Source organism: Leopardus geoffroyi, chromosome A2, assembly GCF_018350155.1.
Source record: "Leopardus geoffroyi isolate Oge1 chromosome A2, O.geoffroyi_Oge1_pat1.0, whole genome shotgun sequence".
Classification (NCBI taxonomy): Eukaryota; Metazoa; Chordata; class Mammalia; order Carnivora; family Felidae; genus Leopardus; species Leopardus geoffroyi.
Window position 1 is genome coordinate 30,627,320 of NC_059331.1, and position 16,663 is coordinate 30,643,982.

At 41.2% G+C, this 16,663-nt stretch overlaps 1 long non-coding RNA gene across 2 annotated transcripts in view; it reads right to left on the reverse strand.

Annotated features, from left to right (window-relative positions):
* The window catches only part of LOC123605811, a 45,238-nt gene that overhangs the window by 14,153 nt on the left and 14,422 nt on the right, over positions 1-16,663 (reverse strand). Inside the window, exons 1-2 of one of the 2 annotated variants that reach the window (XR_006715899.1) lie at positions 13,473-14,579; positions 5,638-5,728 (exon numbers count right to left, since the gene is read on the reverse strand). This is a non-coding gene — a long non-coding RNA (uncharacterized LOC123605811). Of the gene's footprint in view, positions 1-5,637; positions 5,729-13,472; positions 14,580-16,663 lie in introns of those variants that run through there. The other variant, XR_006715898.1, reaches the window with a different exon arrangement.

Here is a 16,663-nt window from a genome sequence, read left to right on the forward strand (position 1 = left end):
TGTCAGAGGAAAGACCAGGGATATTTTAAGACCTGGCAAAACATTTGTAGAAATTCTCAGCACCGGAGTAGACATCATAATCTTGGGAAAGGGTGCACTGAATTCAAATGACTGATCTTCACATGGATGGAAGGGTATTTCTCTGCCTTAAAGGAAAAATTTTCTTGATTGGAAAAGAGATCTGCTCAATTTATGCCTTTTTTAGATTCTTTGCTTCAAACAGATTGTTGTAAGACTGTTAACTGATTTTTTTTAAAAAGTCTGTTAACTGATAATATTTTAATCAGTTTATCTGAATTCCTTCAGGCAACTCAAGGACAGGAAAGACTAAGCATTACTGGGATATTAGGAGTGGTGATGGGGAAATATTTTTTTTTTTTTTCTGCAAGAAGCCAAACAATGTAAGGAAAGAAGAATAAGGTGCAATTAATGATTACTTTTTAATGTGAACAATGAAGAAACATGTCCAGAGGGAACATGTGAATTTTCAGATGAGAAGAAAGTGATTACTTCTCTTATACGAATTCTCTATCTGTAATATAAACATTTAATTAACTACTTTATCTGCCTTTGAGAAAAAGAAAAATAGAAGACTGAAAGAGATAAAAACTAAATTATACTGCAATCAACCAGGAGTGAAATACTAAGTAAAACTATAAAGAAAATGCCTCACACTTAAATAGAACGAAATACAGACAACAATGAGATGAGAACATTTCCCTTATTTCCTTCTTTAATTAACCAACCTGCGCTGGTAGCAAGATACTCTGAGTTCAAAGTGTTGCAGGAGACTGAAAGTGATCCACCTTCACTGTGTGATCCTTTCACAAAACGATGGGCACTAAAGAAAACCGTCTCTAACAATGAGAAGTCTATCATTTCTCACAATCAAGCTTTCTACGCTTGTACTGCAAGTTTTATCTCTAAGTATTTTTACACCTATTGTCTACTGGATTGGACAAAACAAAGGGGAAATATCCACAAAGCTAATGTTGGTGAGTAATTGAAGCGATAACTAAGTTCTGAGTGGCATTTCCATTTCTGTTCTGCTAAAGTGAATGATGGTAAGTAGATGTTAAGTCGAAAACTCTAATTGCTTTTGAGATGGGGATTAAATCTATCAATGATTTTTGCCCTGTTCTCTTATTTTAGATATGGTTGTGTATCCTATATGAAAGTATATTCCTTTCCTCTTCACTCCCACACATTCATGCCACACACAAACTCACGTATACATTTACGGTTTTATATATGGTTTGCAGACACATTACCTTATAGACAAGGCAAGTAACATAAAGGAGGAAAAGCCTGTATATGAGACAAGAGTGAGGACTGCAGCAAACTTGAGTAAGTCAATCACTTGAGGGGATAACTCCTAATTATCTCCAGTCAATTACTGACACAGGAGAATGTAAGTCAGTGCTGCTAAATTTTCTTATTTTGCAAGAGAAGCCATGAACCCATATGTTTTATAAAATCTCTAAATATTTATACAGTGTCAATTAGTTCAACCTAACTCAACAAACAAACAAGGGAACAGAACACCTTCCTCACTAAAAGCTTATGTCAGTAGGTTGTTTTTAATCAGTTCCCTATCAGGATATTGCCTCTGGCTTGGCAGAGAATATGAGGAGGCTTATATTTTAATTTCTCCTTTTCACTCCCCTAGGCTGGGAGGTCTTGGACAAGTCCTATAAATATAAGGAATTTGTATCACAAAAATAAACTGATTTGATGTTTTAAAAGATAAGAGAACTTAGAGAACATTTTATCCCACTTATTTATTTTAGAGATGAAGGTATTCAAGTCTAGATAGACTGCTTGATTTATCTAAGGTCCTAGGGGAAAGTAATGTAAGAGTTTACACTAGAAACATAACTTCAGGACCCCAGTCTATGGAGCTACTCTTGTTTAAAGCAATGAGAATATTCAGGTCAAGCAGGGATGAAATCATAACTATAATTTTTAATTAAAAAAAATTCACTGTTTAAGAACCACTAGAGAACCTCTCCAGCAATACAGCATAGTCTCTATCACAACCTTTTTTTAGAATTATTTTTTAAATGTTTATTTATTTTTGAGAGACAGAGTGCAAGCAGGGGAGGGACAGAGAGAGAGGGAGGCACAGAATCTGAAGCAGGTTTCAGGCACTGAGCTGTCAGCACAGAGCCCGATGTGAGCTTCAGATCTGAGCTGAAGTCAGATGCTCAAATGACTGAGCCACCCAGCTGCCCTTCTATCACAATTTTACTCTGAAATCTGCACTGAACGGATGAATGAGTAAATGAATCCATTATGAGAGAAATCATTGTAGTCAGGACAAAAAAGTCGTCATTAAGAAGCCAATGACCAAAACAACGGAGGGAATCTGTGGTTCAGGGATAAACCGAACTCATGAAAATGCCTTACTTCTCACTGGAAACAGTATTAAATAAAAGAGAACAAAACAGCTCCTTCCTGATGAATCTCTGATTTAGAGCTGAATGGGAATGAATATAGTCTTTCCTAGATATGATTTCTGACGGCTCTTTACTAATGCTGGAAATTCAATTTATTGACTCTATCAAAGTGCCCTGCAGAGAAGAGTATACGCCCTGGCTGAATGTAGGAGATAAAAAGAAACCCGATATTAAAGATGGTTTACATGATAGGCCACAGAAAATATAGCCAAGTCAAGCATGCCCTTGCTTGTGGCTTATTAAAATTCCTTTCTTTTTTCAGGAAAATGTATATACTTTATGGAGCTCTGGCCTAGAATTTAATGCACGTTGTTTTTATATTCCCTGTGAATTCCCGCCGCGCCCAAGCTCAAAAAACTTGTCTCCTGCCTTCCTCTCCAGTTGGTCTACTGATTAATTTTTCTCTTTTATGAAAAATTGAAATGCGAGACGAATAAGACAAGCATTGTCCAACTCTTAAAAATGTTAAGGATTGGTTTGAAATATTTTTATAAAGTATCAAGCAGAATATATAAATGATACAGATGACAGTCAATGAATATGATAAATTATGCCATCAATATTCTAGTTTGATGTAACAGGGTGAAGCTCCCCTCTGTAAAATATTTCTTGTTGCATAAAATTTTAGCTATCATTTTTCCACCTTGTCCTTTAACACCCCCATAAAATGGGGTGTTAGTAGAACACGTAAGAGAGGATTGTAAATTTTATTTACGATTATTTGGTTTTAGATTTGTAGGTAGCTGGCTGGAAAGGTCAGGTATGAAGTCTGGGTGGAAATACGTGACGCGTGAGTCAGAGCCATGGTCAATGCCACTGTAGGACATCCACACAGTGCCTACACTCAGTATGAATGCTTGTGGAGTTTCTGCCCATTGTGGTTCAAATCACAGAAATGGGGATTTTGAGTCAATGCAAAAAAGACCCTCTACTGAGATGAGAAATGCGTTGCATTGGTTCATGCAGGTTCTTTGCTTTGTGTATATGTTTGTTTTCAGGTCTCCTTTTCCTCGAGATGAGTGTAAGCAGATATTTCAACTCATGAATATCTATCAGTTGGCCTATGTGTATCCCATTCTGAGACACAATGGCTACTCTTGGAGGCTACGAACCATTCTTTGGGAAAGTGATAACTGGCATTTATTGAACACTTACACGTGCTAGGCACTAGGCACTAACTTCCATGTATTATCTCTTGTAAATCTTATAATAACTATATCAGTTTGAGTCTACTGTCAACTTCTTTTAGCCTAACACTTAGGTTAAGCCACTTGCCCCATCCAGATCTTTCTGCCTAAAATGTTAATCCTCGCAAGGTTTCAACTTCATTCTTTAGTGTCACGATCGCAGAATGACTCGGGACTTGGTAATGGTCATAACATTACGATCATTCATTTCAGCCATGAAAATAAACTCTGGAAAAATACCTGAATCTATCGTGAATTGGACAAGAGCTTTAAATTTGTTTTCTGTCCTAGGTTCTTAATATCCTTTGGTTTTATTTCCATGGGGATTTATGCTGTATTGGCAGCCACAGCTCACTGTTGACTCAGAGTATTCCTACCAGCCATTAAAATCTCCATCCTTTTTTTTTTTTTTTTTTTTTTAAATCCATGCTACTAAGAAGTCTTGTTTTTTCCCTTCTCTACTCACACTGGAGGAACTTTTGGACATAAGTGCTGAATTTAGCTTCGTTAACAATATTCATCTAAATTTTTCTGATCTTTGTTTTTAAATAAATTATAGACAGTTCTAGGAATTATGATGTTTTGGTATTTTCTTGATCTTCAACAGCAAAACATCCATGGATTTTGGCCATTTTTGAACTGCCCAGTTTGAGCATCGTTCCTACTTGGAGTGAATTATTAGTCTAAATCATGGTGGGAAGCAGATCCCCCAGCCTCCGATTATAGAACTCAAAGGAGGCAGAGTCCCTCTCCCTGTCCCTGGCAGCCTGAGCATGAGCCCGTGACTGGGACTGACCATTCAGATGATCCTGCCAGGGCCCGAGAATCTTTTTTTTTTTTAAACATTTATTTATTGTTGAGAGACAGAGAGAGACAGAGCATGAGCAGGGGAGGCGCAGAGAGAGAGGGAGACACAGAATCTGAAGCAGGCTCCAGGCACCGAGCTGTCAGCACAGAGCCCGACGCGGGGCTTGAAGCCACGAACCGCAAGATCATGACCTGAGCCAAAGTCAGCTGATTAACCAACTGAGCCAGCCAGGGGCCGCGGGGCCCGAGAATCTTAAGGGAATGATATGGAGATGTAGGAACAGTGCAGACATACTCACAGGGAGGTGGCAAGGCAGAGGATGCAGCTTTGAAAGGCCGAGGCATGGGGCTGGCTCCTGCGTTTTCACAGCATGGCCTGGGCTGGTTCCTGCTGCCCACGTTTCTTCAGTTCTTGAGCATCCAGAGAGTTGTTTCTTCAGCCTTCACATACATGCCTCTCCCACCCCCGCAACTCTCTTTGGTGCTAAAGATAGCCAGTCACTTTCCAGCACTTGCAACTGCAACCCCTGACGGAGGCAGTTCACCCCTCTGGTCTTCTGCTCTCACATGAAAGTGAGAGCCCGCCATCTCACAGCTGGACCAGAGCCACAGTCTCCTGCCTCTGCGTTCCCACACACCATGATCTTCATCCTGCAGCCCACTGGGCCATCACTTAAAACTGCAAGTCGTGTGAGGCCACTCATCGCATAAAACCCCTCAGTGGCTTTCCATCACATGAGGACCCAAACCCTAGCCTTCTACCTTGATTGCCTCCATTTTCAACCTCACATCCCTTCACTTCCTCCCACCCCCAAACTCCAATCCTTGATTACACAGAGCCTGGGCTTACTTCTGAGTATTTATGCTTTGGGGCGGTTGCTAGATTTAAAAAGCTCTTTCACTATCAGGAGGATTAAAAAAAAAAAAATCAGTTGCTGTTTACCTGGAATTCAAATTTTACTGGGCGTGTCCTGTATTTTTGTTTGCTAAATCTGGAAACTTACACCTGCGGTTCCTCAGCCTGGCCCTCTCCTCTCTCACTTCCTCACCGAGGCCTCACTAAATCACCTCTCCAAAGATGCCACCCCCCCACCAATGATGCTGCCTTTACACCATATTTATCAAAGCACTTACTCTCTCTCCAGTTACCTTACACTTCCAGTCGCGACTATATATAGGCTTACCTGTTTTGGATGTGTCTCCAACTAGAAAGTGAATTTCATGGGGACACTGGTCTTGACTGCACTGGCCTCTGCTGTACTCCAGCACCCAGAACTGTGAATGGCAAGCGGGAGATGTTCCATAAATATATACTGGAAGAGCAAGTGAAATTAATGTCTGATAGGAAGCCAAAGAGGGAACCCAAAATTCAATCATTTTCCAAGGAAAATCTTTCTCTTTTCCTTTTTAAAAAAAGTTTCTAACTGCGTGCCAATTACCCCCGAACTTTAAAAGTAATCTATATAGTAATAGCACTGGGCTTGCATAAAAGTCCACTTGCAATAAGGCATATTACCCAAAAACCATGGTTATTTCATTAGGAATACTCAACGGGACACTGACTCCTAGGAAGCTATGTGTAGTTTCCTTTCTCCTCAATGAAGGTAGGATCATTATACCATTTTTCAAATCTAATTTGCTTTGTATCCTCTCGCTGAAAGACAAGAAAGACACAATGAAGACTTGCCTTATTGTTTTTCTATTTTTGTTTGAACACGGATTTGAAAAGGATCCCTCACTGTTCCCCTTATTTTTCTGACGCCCCGAATGTTCCTTGTGCTACCTCCAGTATGATGAATGGGACGCCAGGACCGCATGAGTTTATTACATAAGGAGGCATCTGTTTTTCCCCTTTTCAGCCCAGCTTCATAAGAGCCATCAGTATTTTAATAGAGTTGGGTATCTACCTGGAGGTTTATAAACCTGGGAAAATGAGTTTGTGTTCCACAATGTAGACATGGATAGTTTTATTAATTTGGAGAACTGATCCCCCTGGAGAATGAGATTCTGTTTGAGCTGTCGGCTAGCCTTTCAGTCATTCTAAAGTCCTATGCTTCTATTTTGTGAATAGAGCTGCAGAGCCTACAGAGAGATGCAACCTTTCTATAATTTGGAGAAGGATGGGGCCAAATGTGAAGTGAAATTGAGAATGCACATCATTGTGACAAGAGCCCCATCCAGACTGAGAGAGGGAGGGAAATAAAGGCAGGAAAAGAGGGGGCAGGTGGGGAGGAAAGAATTTACTGATTCTGTAACTGAGAAGTCTGGAGGTAGGTCTGGCTCAGGTATGGTTTGATACAGGGGTGCATCTCATGCCATCTCACTTTTTCTGTCTCCAACTTCCACCTCCTTCTTGTCTGGCTCCATTTTTGGTAAAGTTGTCCATAAAACAGTGGCATGATGCCTGCCAGTCTCTCCAATCTCTATTTCGTCCAACTAGTGACCCCAGCAGAAATAAGAACTTCTCTTTGCTAATTCTGTCAACAAATGTCCCAGCGCTGATTCTCGAGAGGCTAACAGCTGGCTCAAGTGCCTTCCCTTGAAGCCATGTCTGTCACCAGGGGGATAGAACATACTCATTAGCCAGCCCAGGTCAATCCTGCCCCTTGGTCAAGGAGGAAGTGGTAAGTAATATTGACTGTGAGTGGGGAAGGGCTGATTTATTGAAGAAATTTGGGGTGCTGTTTCTAAATAAAGAAGGAATGATTATATAGCCTTCTTCTCCGCCCCGCCCCCACTTCCCCTTTCCCCATAATGCTCTACTGCTCTTACACTAATGACTTCCTAATAGCTCAGTACATTTGGAGGCCCAGAGGCTGCCGTCACTTCATTGTACCAAGACGAACACTGCAGACATGTTAATATAAACTGGACAAGATGTGCATTTGGCTTTCAAAAGACTAGACAGCAACCAGCAAAGTATATTCCTGAAGGTGTTTTCTTTCAGGCAACAAGTCACAGAGCAGAAGAAAGACCCTTCCTTTGCAAGACTTTCACATACTACATGTTTCCTCATCCTATTTCTCTCAGTTCTCTCAAATTCAGGAGTGTTTTTGGAAAGAACAACACAGCTTCGAGTAACAATAGGGACTGCCTACATTATTCATCTAAATTTAACTTATAGATGAAATAATGATTATGCCCCATTCCTAAATGTATAAAACCATCACCGTGCATAATAATGATAAGCCATCTTGCTGTGTGCTTCCTATTCCCCAGTCACTAAGTGAATAATGCTACAGCAACCTTATGGGGCTGGTCCTATTATTACCTCCATTTTACAGGTAAAGAAACTGAGGCACAGAGAAGTTAAGTAACTTATGCCAAGTAACACAGCTATGAAATTGTAGAGCTGGACTCAAACCTAGGCAGTCTGATTTGGGCACCTGTGCTTTCACCATCAGATTTTGTGTCTCTTACCACGTTTTGAATTTGCACGATCATCCTCCCTGAAGTGGTGTATCTGAGTCTTATCAGCCATACTCTGCCAATGATGGAACCAAGGCTTAGAGAAGGGAGGAGGGCAGGTTTCAGATTTTCTGACTCCTATCTTAGCATTGTCAGTAATTCCTGGCTCGTGTTCTAAGCTGTCCTGCCTGCACCGTGCTCTCCCATCCCCCTACCACTCCTTCCAGGCAAAACTAGCGTGGGATAAACAAACGTCAGACCAACCCGTGACGTTGGTGAGAACAAAACCATTGGACCCAGACTGCTTTCGTCTGGATGCCAACTCCGTCTCTTACTCCCAGGCCCATCACCCCCAAACTTTAAAAAAGTAATCTGTACAGTAACAGCATAGGTTATGACTCCTCTGGTCTTCAGTAAGTGCCCCCAAGAGTCCCTATAAATAAGGATGAAATGAATTACTGTCTATAAGAGTGTTGAGAACAGTGCCTGGCACACAATACATATTCCAGGACCCATGTGTGCAGGGCCTTTTACTATTAGTTGTCAGGACTTCATACTGTTTAAAACACAAATCATCCCTGCCACCCCACACAGGACATGTGGTAGTGAATTTACTTTGTATTCTAATGATCTCTCTCTTTCAATATCTATATCTACACTCAACCTTTTTTTACTAGTGTTCTTACTCCAACAGAGAGAGTCTCATGACTCTGGCCATTTTCTGTCAAGTTAATCTGCTGACTTGGAATAACAAGCATGAGGAGGTGTGGGAGACCAAAGCCTAGGTGTGGAACAGTCAGGAGAAGTGAGATGGAATCTGAACCCAGGCACCTAAGGACCTGTGTGATCTTAGGAAAGTTACTCGACTTCTCTGAATTCCACTCCGTTCTGTGAAAAATGAGACTAGGAACACTTCCATAGCCGAGTGATGTGAGGCTGACTAGTGCATGTACTAAAGGCATGGCACACAGCCGGAAGTGGCAGCCGTTACCAGTAATGATTCAGCAGGCCTCCAGTTCTTATTACAACAGTGTTTTTCTGATTACGTGCTTTTTGCCTGTGAGAGCAGAGTCTTTGGAAGGTCTTTCAGAATTTTGCCTGCTTTGTGATGGTCTTTGCAGGCAGATGGTTCAGAGCAATGTACCTGTTTACTGTCCAGCTCTTTAGTCTCCAGACATAAGCATTTTTATATTTACTCTTCATGAATATAGCAGTTATGTGATGTTTTAAAACTGTGGCCCAGTAATAAATGCCCAGCAGCCCAGACTCAGCTTCTATTTACTGAATCTCTGTGTGCCAGACATTTTACTATCGTCTATGCACTGAGCCTAGGACACTGGGAATTATGGAACAGGAAATGCAACTTGCCTAAGTCATCGAGTTCCAAAGATGGGGGGCCAGCTCTAAAACTCATGCTCTTCCAGTCTATTAATTATTTTCCTTCCTCTCCTTCTCCCTTTCCCTCCTGTCTTCCCTTCTTTCCTTCCTGTCTTCTTCACTCGCTCTCCTTTCTTCCTCCTTTATCACCTCTTCTTTCCCTCCCATTCCCCCTCCCTTTTTTTTTTTATGTTTATTTATTTTTGAGAGAGAGAGAGCATGAGTAGGGAAGGGACAGAGAGAGAAGGAGACAGAGAATCTGAAGCAGGCTTCACGCTGACAGCCGAGAGCCGATATGGGGCTCGAACTCACAAACCAAGAGGTCATGACCTGAGCTGAAGTCAGATGCTTAACTGACTGAGCCACCCAGGTGCCCCTCCCTCACCTTCTTCTTCATCCAACAGATGTTTTCTGAGGACCTACGAGAATGTCAGGGTCTTGCTGATGTCTGGAACAAAAAAAAAAAAAAAAATGAAGGAAACACTTCCAGATACAGGTGACTTACTAGTCTCGAAAATCATTTTCTTGGACAATCTACTAGGTGTCATCCCAGATGATTTCAAGTAAAGCTCTTTGTTTTCTTTTGAAACGTTGACATGTAGGCTCTTGCCAGGAAATTTGAATTTAGAGTATGGATTTTATTAATGAAAGAAACAATACAAATATAAAAAGTAGAAACATCTAAGGGTGAAAATTAGGCCATGAAACTATCAGTATATTGGCGCTTAAAAGAATATTACTGTGGTATCATATTCTATGCCCATATAACTTTCTTAAATCCATTTGTATAGGCCTGACAAAGAGAAGGAAAGGTAGAGTGAGTAGAAGGGAGATGACAGAGAGAGGACAATGTAAATAATGCAGGAAATGTAAGCCGTACTCCATCAGTGTCCGCCTTGGATTGAGCTTGGGATCTGATGGGAAACCACTATTTCCAGGCTTACCTCACAGTGCAGGTACCTTGCCATGCTTAATGTGATTCTAGAGCTTAAAAGTATTTTTTTTTATTATACATGTCCCCTAAATGCCAAGGACCTAGTGCTTAAAAAAAAGTGGGGGGGGGGGGGGACGGTGATCTTAAAGGCTGTGCAAGAGTGACGGACAACAGCATGTTGATCTCTAATGCAGTGCCATTTAAGGGCTTATCAAGATGGTAATTTTGATGGCACACATCTTTCAGCTTACGTTCTGACTTAGGAAGCTTACTGTCTTGTGGTAAAACACACCTCTGCAGTATGTTTAAAATCAGCGTCTGCTAAGCTCCCTATGTATTATATAATGGATGTGCATTTGCAAATTGTAATAATCTCTAGAAGGAGATAATTTGCAAGGACATTAACTTGATAGGCAGGGCACCATTAATTAGAAATCTTAGCATGTTGACTTCCAAATGGCGAATTAAGCCTCTGTTGAGATCAACTGCAGGTAAGAGGCAAGGAAGAACAACCCAGGAATATGAAAATAGTGTTCACCTTTGAATTTGACTCAGCTCAGAGAGACAGTAAAGTCCAGGAGGAAAGCTGGGTAAGAAAAAAGTATCCACCAACATATTAAAAAAGAAACCACAGGGAAAAATAAAAGCTTTCAAAATTAAAAATAGAATCCATTACCTGTTGAAACACTTGCATCACTGCGAGATCTGAAAACACTGTCCGGATTGCTTTTTTAAAACAAGTGTGTAAAATGTCTTGAAATCCTCCAGAGACACACCAACCATTTTACTAGATTTAAATATTTCTTATATAATTTGACATTATGGTGTTTTTCCCCACACATCACAAGAATGTAAAGTGATACCATTTTAACTGTCAAGAAATAGAGAAGCATCACACTTATATTTAAGTCCTGCCATTTTGTCACTTCTTTCTCCCTTTTAAAAATTTGACGGGCATCAGGAACCTCCATTCCTTAGTTTTAAACCTATCCATCACAACCTGGATTTGGACGTTGCTGAGTATGTGCCTTTGAGAAGTTTTACCGAGGGTTGATCGGCGGGGAGGGTGCGGGAGAGGGGAAAACGGGTGATGGGCATTGAGGAGGGCACTTGTTGGGATGAGCACTGGCTGTTGTACGTAAGCGATGAATCATGGGAATCTACCCCCGAAACCAAGAGCACGCTGTATGCACTGTATGTTAGCCAACTTGACAGCAAATTATATTTAAAAACAAGAAGTAAGTTTTGAACTCTTCAATTATTGATCATTTGCTACAGTTTCCTGAGTAGTTTGGACTGAAAGCGGCAGGCTTGCCCGGAATCACCAAGAAGAGGGATGGCTGGTAAGGCAAAGGACGCCCAAAGTTTTCTTCTCTCCTTCACGGACCACTCTCCAGAGGCGCGCTGGGCAGTAAATAAACAAGCTCCTCTTTTCTTCTGACTCTCACAACCCCAGGTAAAACATGCCCCTGAGAAGCACGTTAGGGAACCGACAAAAGAAAAGTACCCCTCTCTCAGACATCTTATTATTTAGAAACCAACAAACCGTCAGGTAACCATTTCACAAGTTTTTGATTAGAGTTTTCTCAGTTTTAAGCGACAGAACAACCCCGGACCTCTTTCTTATCTTAGGCAAGAGAAGGCGTACTCTGGAACCATAACCTAGAGAAGGTGCAGGCGCATGATAGAGGCTCCAAGGCAACTTCGAAAAGTGGTGACCCCAGACACATTATTACTAGGGAAGGGGCAGGCGGCCATAGGGCCTTTGCTGGGGGAAGTCCCACTGGCCCTTCCTCTGCTCCTTCTGCCATGTCCTCAAGATTCAAACACCTAGGACAGAGAGCCTCAATGTCAGACTTTAGGTAATAGGACTGCCACTTCCAGCCCAATCCGGCCTTCTAATGAACTCTGAGTTATAAGAACTGTACTAAGTTCTCTCTTTTTTTTTTAATTAAAAACATTTTTTTTTCAATGTTTATTTATTTTTGAGAGACAGAGAGAGACAGAGCGTGAGTAGGGAAGGGGGAGAGAGAGAGGGAGACACAGAATCTGAAGCAGGCTCCAGGCTCTGAGCTGTCAGCACAGAGCCCGATGTGGGGCTCCAACCCACAAACCGTAAGATCATAACCTGGGCCGAAGTCGGACGCCCAACTGACTGAGCCAACCAGGCGCCCCAAAGTTCTCTTTTAAAGCATAAGCAAGAGCTAAATTTTCCCACTTTCAGTTACCTGTGTTCCACTTGCCATCAACATTCCTTAAACATTTATTTTGGGTATGTAGATAATAAATTGGAAACATGTTTATTAAATGACAACAAATAAGCCATTACTAATTAATTCTCCTGATTTGGAGTTCATTTACTGATATTTGAAGTAAAATGTGCATTTTCTCCAGAGAGCTACTGAAGATAAATTGTTTTCTAAAAGAATGGGAACAAAAATTTGTCATGCAAATTTTTTCACTCATTTGCGGGAGAAAATCCTCATGGCTGACAAAGAGTCTTATTTCAGTGGTTTCTTATAGTGTTCTGATGAAAGAGCCGGTTTGAAGCTGCAAAAATATGTATAGAGGGGCCCCTGGGTGGCTCAGTCTGCGAAGCACCCAACTCTTGGTTTCAGCTCAGGTCAAGATCTCACGGTTCATGAGTTCAGGCCCCACATCAGAGTCTGCGCTGGCAGTGAGGAACCTGCTTGGAATTCTCTCTCTGTCTCTGCCCCTCCCCCACTTGCACTGCCTTCTTTTTCTCTCAAAATAAATAAACTTTAAAAAATATGTACAGAAAATATGAAAACATATTTTTATTATAATGGGACACCACTCAACGGGATTCCACACAAGGTGAGCCGGGGACATACCTCTGCTCCAAGTACAACATAGCATTCCAACAAAAACTGAATTGTTCTAAACTAAATTGACCCCAAAGGCTGGTCCTGGAGGAAAGCACCTGTGTCTCCATGAGTCCACAAGGTGGTTCTGGAAGAAGTACTTGTCTGGGACTAGGGAGCCTCCCATCTGTTTTATCTTCCACTCTCAAGTGTCTCAGTGTTAAAGTAAAAATTCTGGGCTCTATGCCTTCTAATTCCTCTTCATCAACACTAGACTTAATTATTTACATGTAATTTGTGGGAAGGTTAGCGCTTAATTTTTAAAGCAAGTGATCATCAGTGCCTTAACAAGTCATGTTTCATACCGATGGGGGTGTAAAAAATGCGAACTATTCAGTCTCCTGTTTTTCCCATAAAATGAAAAAAATCTGAAACCACCTATTTCCCATGATCTCGTCATAACCCACTCCCTTACCTTCTGTTTACTGCTAGTGTTGAAATTGGCATGAACCTGGCTGGATCCCTATTCAATGAGCTGTGTAGAGATTACATGTCATAGAAGGAGTCCAACAACAATTATGTGCCAAGAACTCTCACTCCAGGAGCCTCCCACCTCTGTGTGGCCATGGAAGAGTGGGGGACATGTCACAGCAGAGTTTCCAGTTAACTACATACTATTACAGTCTTATAAATATCAATGCTGCCACGTTCTATCCATTCTTCTTTCTGATTTTCAATATTTTCCGAATGGCATGCAATATGAAAAACTTAAGGCACATCAGACCCAGGAGAAGTGGGAGAGAACTTCATTAGACATACTAAAATGTGTTAACATAAATATTACTGGATTTGAATATTAAATTTTACCAGCATATAGCTTGTGAATTTAACACCTCTGCTGAAAATGACCCTGCTGGAAGCTTGCCCTGTGTGTGTAATTCTAAGAAAGAGATTCAAGAGTTCTCCTTCATAGAAATGGAACATCTGTCATCATATCGCTAACTGGACTAACTAGAGAGAGCCAGCACTGGGGACTTTGCATTTTTATTTTGGCCATTTTAAAGACTTCTCGTGTCTTTTCCCCACCATAAATATCTCCATTTCCTCTTACACTTCCTTCTTCCTCCTCTGCTGCCGCTTCTCCTTAGACACAGCTCTGTTCTCATTTCCATGAAACTCTTGTCTAACATCAGTTAAACATTCTCTACAAGGCCTGGAGCTCTTTGGAAAATAGATGTTATATAGATCTAATGAATAAATAAAAGACCAGCTATATCCTCAGGCCCTCGCATTGCCTACTGCTGATGAAGTTAGCAATTTTCTAGGATTTGACTAAGTATGTTACTGCAAAGAAGACTATGAAACAGAGTAAACTTCATTTAAATGAGGAGAGGAGACTTTGGGGATAATTCCAACCACAGTAAGGGTCTAATCATATCGTCTGTACTTATTCCTTTTGTATTTTTATATTTTTGGCTAAGGTATCTGCATCCAGCTCTTATTCATAAGACATTAAAATGCATTTTATAAACCTTCACTCCTTCTGTATTGCACTTCTATTTTTCTGTGGGAATAACACATGCATAGTTAGGAAGCCTGTGTGTTTATGTAATTATATTTGGGTTTCTGGAAAATTCCTCTAGGGATACTTGATTGATTTAAAATAAACGAAAGATCATTTGTAAGCTTATGGGAGGCTTGGAGAGTTGAAAGCAGCGGTATGCTGAGTACAGACTCTGGTATCATTATAAGAGGACCATAAACATTGCTGTTTCGGCTTTGCTGATCCCTCAATTGCCACAGATTCTCCACTTAATCACATATCTCAACATCTAAAAATTCGAAAAAATTCTCTTTCTCTTTTGTCCCAAACATTAGGCCTTTTTATTATTCAAGCAAAGGACAGTGATGTCTCTGGAAGTGACAATTTATTTCGTGCCTGCTTCTCTCCACAGTGTCAACGGCTGGAGCAAGGGAAGTGATGTGAATTGCACTCTGTGAAATAACGAAGCAAATAAGGGGTGTCTTCAGATGGGAGTGAGCACATTTACATTTGTAAATATTTCCTATATGGGTGCTTTAATTGTGTGAAAATAATTCACTGACATGGACATAATGTGGAGTGGAAAGGGGAGGAACACAGAAGGATTTTATAGGCACTCCCCTTGGGACAGTTTTCTTGGAAAGAGTCAGGCCTAGTCTCCTAAGCTATATGGATGATGCGTTTTATTGGCTTTCCCTGTCATTTTAATAAGATGATTTTGGTCTCAGAAGTATGTCTTTGTTTAATATATTGGCCGGTATGGTAATGAGCTACTGCTTAAAAAAAAAAAAAAGTGGTATGCCATTAAATGGGCTCATCTCGGAAGATTTGCATTTTTCTCTGGAAAATATTTATAAAGTAAATTTCCTGAAAATTGCCTAGTACATTTAATCACAGCTGATTGGCCTAAGAGTGAGCATCTGGCATACAGTTAGTCAAGCCATAACAACTAATAACCTCTGAGATAGCAGAATTCAGCAATGGAAAAAATAAAATGAGCCCCTGTGAATGTCTATCTCTTGGGAGTTTCAACTGGGAAAAGCGAGAGAAGGAGGTAACTAGGAGTCAAGTCTGTAAGTCTGAATAGAGAGGCCCTAACAGGGTTAGACCATGGCAGGTGGTGGCTAGGAGGGATCTCCAACCACGAGAAAGTGCCAGCTATATGATAAAGATAGTATCATATCAACAGGGCACAAAGTTAGAAATCACAGTTGGATAGGGAATAAAGCTCAGCACAAGTATTTGCTATATTATCCCCTTTTTCCTTCCTTTTCCTCTTCCTTTCTCTCTTCTTTCCTTTCTTCGATCTATCTTCGCTTCCTTCCTTCCTGCCTTCCTTCCTTCCCCTCTTCCTTCATCGTTTTCTTCTTTCTTCTCTTCCTTTCTCCCTTCTATTTCTTTCACAAACATTTCCTAAAACTGTATCTCAGGAGGCAGCCATAATGATAAAGAAGACAGACATAGGTGCTGCTTTCATTATGGGGGCTTTAATCAAATAAAGGGAATGGACAAGTACCAGGTCCTTGCTCTAACCTTGGTCTCCAGATTCATGGAGTAATATAGGTGAAGGCATTTGGTCAGATGGCAGGATCTTAGGGCATACAACATGGACAGGGACACAGATCAAACCTGAAAGAGCAGGGAAAAGAAGTGACAAGTGCCAGAATGACAACCTCCACCAGCCTACTCTCCACGATCCCACCCCACTCTCCCTCCTCTCCATGCAATTTTCCAGAAGACACAGACCGTTTCTGACAGGTGGTCCCTGTATCATGAGAGATCATAACTCGTCCTATAATATCCTAAAGAGGCCATGGTTAGATTCCTTGGATCCTGTGGCAGAACTCGAAAGTCTTAGAACACTCTGCATCTGATAACCCTGATGAGTTACTGGAGGTGTCCTCAGTGTATAGTAGAGTGTTATGGTAGAGGGTCCCTGTTGTGCCAGGATATCTACTGAGTGGATGGATGGATGGATGGATGGATGGATGGGTGGATGGGTGGATGGATGGATGGATGGATGGATGGATGGGTGGATGGGTGGATGGTGAGACTGGAGAAGCAAGCAGAGGCCAAGCCTGCACCCCACTCCAGCACAGATGGCAAAAAGCCTCAGGCCATGC